The 3,918-nt window shown below is 46.0% G+C and overlaps 1 protein-coding gene across 2 annotated transcripts in view; it reads left to right on the top strand.

Annotated features, from left to right (window-relative positions):
• LOC113209345 (uncharacterized) overlaps positions 1-3,918 on the top strand; it is a 31,195-nt gene that overhangs the window by 15,155 nt on the left and 12,122 nt on the right. Inside the window, exon 1 of one of the 2 annotated variants that reach the window (XM_052265475.1) lies at positions 2,733-2,834. The exons of the other annotated variant lie outside the window; for it this stretch is intronic. The gene's annotated coding sequence lies outside the window, so the exon portion shown is untranslated. Of the gene's footprint in view, positions 1-2,732; positions 2,835-3,918 lie in introns of those variants that run through there. 2 annotated transcript variants of the gene reach the window in all.

The raw sequence follows: 3,918 nt of genomic DNA, 5'->3' as shown, positions 1-3,918 counted from the left end.
GGTGAGACTTCTGCAGTAACAGTTGTGCTCTGGCTACAACACTCAGTGGCACGTTTTAAATTAAGTCTCAAAGGTGAGACTTCTGCAGTAACAGTACTGATATCTGAGTATTCACTTTCATTACACTCCTATGTAGAAAGAAATGACATTCAAGTAGCCTATAACAACACTATTCACCCAGGATAAAGCTATGTGGTTGTGTATATATTAATACATCAGAGGGTAACTTTAATAACAACATGCATTAGAAAACTTACTGCATCCTGAGATGATTTTGTTGATTTTCGTCTGCAATTGAAAGTGACTACTTCAGATATCTGAGCACCTTTCGAAAGGTTCTCTTTGTCCTGAAGAGGCTGCAAACATAATTCATGTATTAAATAAGAAATGAAGAGCATAAGGGAGGTCGTCCCCATGGGTTTCGTAGAATTACAAAAGATAACTAGCCTTTAAATTACTTGCCTTAGCCAGAACAGAATCATACCCAGCTCTATCTACCGCTCCAAACAGCTTCGGAAATTTTCTCTTTTGAGGTGAGAAAATGACAGCTTTCTTGAACTTCTTCTCATAAGGGCTTCTCGGGCTGTGGTTTGAAATAAGTTGACTTTCAACTTTTTTCCGAAGTCTGCTGGAAGGGCTTCTTTGAAGTGGTCTTTTCTTACTTCCAGTCTAAACAGACAGACAGTCTTTATGTATTAAAAGAATTGAGATGAAATGAGAACCAGTTTGCGATTGAACTCACCATTCTAAGGTAAATGTGAGAGCCGACAAACTTGAATTAAGATCCTTCAGCACAACACAAAAAGTGACCAAAGTGGAAAGCTAAAAAAACAAGTAATACTTTGAGCGCATATGACACTGGGGTATTTTTGATTAGCAAATGTTACTGCGTGAAAGACATGATTTCAAGAACATCTTGATTTTAGCACAAATTAATATTTTCATATAACACAGAGTGAATGTGTGGAGCTGGCAATGAGAAATGACAATGCCAGTAATATTTTTCTTAAAGGTTTGTGAATCAGTGGGGTTAGGTGTCCCCATATTCACTGTCATCATTTCTAAAAAGTGAAGAAATTTTTGGAAGACATTTTCAACAGAGTGTCACTAGAAGATATAATTTTAACTTCCCTCCAGTCATTCACAGTTGACAACGCGAGAAACTATGACTATTTCGGTGTGAAAAATAAGTGAAAGCACTTGCACTCTCTTGCCGACATAACCGCTAAACTGTTAAAACATTATAAAGATTTAACTAAAACTGGATTTTGAAAATACTCATCCATTAATATTTAAACGCTTTATTACTTTTTTCATACACAACAGGCAGACACCGTTCGAAAATCGTCGTGAAAGGTTAAAACCTCCGGCCTGCCTCAAGTCCGCTCCTCAATCCTCCGAAACTACGAGCGCAGCGAACGCGACGCCCCCCGCCACCCGAGCGGCCCGAGCCGGGAGGAGTGGGGGCGACTCGGCTCCGCTCGGCTGCGCCGCCGAGCGGAGCCCCGAGCGGCTGGCTAGCGCGCTCCCCCTCTCCGCCCAGCAGCGCGCCGCCGCCCGGGCGCCTTTCCGCCTTCCGTTTTTGTTCTTCTTACTTCCGCTCCGCGCTCTAGCGGAGTACCCTATTGTTTGAGTGCCTCTGTAGGGGCACACGGTGATACTCGCGCCCCTCCAAGGCACTAACATTTCTCATTTCTCACGTTTGGGATGTGAAGTCCAACGAGAAAGGTATAGAGATTTGCCAATTGACGGAATTTTTACAAATATCTGACCCCTTTGGGGGATTTTGTTTCCCTGTGGTTTGGAGTGCGCGTTCTATCCGTCGTCCAGCACGCGCTCAACATGCGTTTGACAACTTTCACTGAATCCCCCGCTCGATAATTGCCATAATCACGTGTACACGACGACTGTAATAATGGTGCTAACTGGGAGCAATAAATCATGGTCCTGATGATGGCTATTGTAATTAGCCGTGACAGTGAACTCCGACAGCGCCGGCGGGTCCTGCATCACTTCGCACACTCTACACGTGCACCCCCGCTCCTCCCGCCGGGAGGACCGGTTGTCTGCTTGGCGCGCTGGCGGTAGTGGGATGATCGAACAGCACCCTGCAAATGCAAAGAGTTAATGCATACATCGTTCAAAATATTATTTACTGTATGGACCGGCAATAGAACAAAATTACTAGCAAACCATCACCTCTCCCTCACCTCTCCCTCCAAATCCCCCCTCCCCTCAAGAAAAATAATTTAAAAATGACAGGATTGTATTTAGACCCGTGAATTGCAGTTTTTCCAAAACATATTTTTGACAAGGAGTTGGGGCGTCTCACACTGAAGAGATGCCTCCGGTAAAGGGCCTGGAATATGTGTGACAGTGGCGTAACAGTGTAACGCTCTCCGTCGGCCTTGCCGGGGAAAGGGGAGGGGGGGGGGGGCGCTTAGCTCAGCGGTCCGACCGCTCACTCACACTCGCGATTGGAACAAAGGAGTCGGTCCCTTCCCTTCTCATGATCGCATGACCACCACATATGCCCCATCACGCGAAGCGTTTTCATGGTAATCCCTGGAAACACGGCACGATCGAGGCCGACTGACCCCCCCCCCCCCGCCCCACCCTCTCCCGGGCCTACCGGAAAAAGTAACGCAGTTGAGTTGCCTAGCTCACGATATGCCACCATTACCACTCCTTTTTCCTAGTTGCGTTTCTTTTTCTTTTGTTCCGAATCTAAGCTGCAACTGCTCATCATTCTGAACGAGACCGTCATCTCAGCGAGGACGTCGCGCATTTGATTCACCTCGTTACGTGCACTGTGAAAAACTGCGTCTTACCAGGTACAGGACAATTTTCCATGGAAACATGTCGTACAACTATACAATTCAAAATTACACACTACATGACCATGGCCAGTTTTGTAACTGCCTATGGACGATTTTAAACATAACTAAGCTAGGAACAAATTTGACTGCCGATTGTGTGTTGTTAGTTGCAAGTAGTTACTAACGACCCACAAAATTGTAGCTTATGTTTAAAAACGTCCTCAGGTAGTTACAAAAAATGTCCTTGGTCATTTAAAGTGTACTTGAAATTTACAAGCACTCCTTATTGACTTGTAATAGAATGACGAACAGGATAGTTGGAAGTTGCCTACGACACAATTTTTTGATTGGTAAATTGCAAAATATATCAGGGTACATGTACGAACAAACTACTTTTCACAGTGTGATTAGTGACCAGATGCATCGAGACCACAGGCCATAACGCGTAACGATGCTCGCTCATTTGCACTTGCACTTAGCCGCGGCGGCGGCGTTAGGGGAGCTGAACGCACGGCGCGAGGCCGAGAGCGTAACGTAACGAAAGACAAGCAGCAGCGTCAGCCTCGTAACCGATCCTCCGGGAGGGGAAGGAGGGGGGGAGGGGGTGTTACTAGAAACTAGATTGTCATTACTCGGCGGATAGCTGACGCGCTGCTGCGGTGTAGATGGCTGCGACACGATTTTTTGGTTATCGCCACGCTCTTCGCGATGGAACTACATCGCCTGGTCACGAGTCGCGACTTCGCACTCAGCGCGGGAGGAAAAGGAAATAGAAAGTTTAGTATTTTTTTGTCATCACCATTTCCATGATATCCGTCGTTTATTTTTATGACATTGTCAAAAAACAAATAAACATCTCTAAAAGTGAATTATTTATTGGGGTCCGGGAGGAGGGAAACGATTATGGTTGATGTTTTCATCTTCTTCCGCAATGCGTGCCCGAGTGCCATTTAATAAAACAAAATGAAGCAAATAATGTACAGAACAGGTACGTATGCAGCTGGGCGAACAAAAGACCTTGCACCTGCGCTGGATATGGGAACCCGGACCTGCTTTGGTGGGCGCGGGGCCTCCTTCCCTCCGATTCGCCCGCGCCCCA

The sequence above is a fragment of the Frankliniella occidentalis genome, unplaced genomic scaffold, assembly GCF_000697945.3.
Source record: "Frankliniella occidentalis isolate FOCC.00 unplaced genomic scaffold, Focc_3.1 Scaffold27, whole genome shotgun sequence".
Lineage (NCBI taxonomy): Eukaryota > Metazoa > Arthropoda > Insecta > Thysanoptera > Thripidae > Frankliniella > Frankliniella occidentalis.
This window is presented reverse-complemented; position numbering and strand designations above follow the sequence as displayed.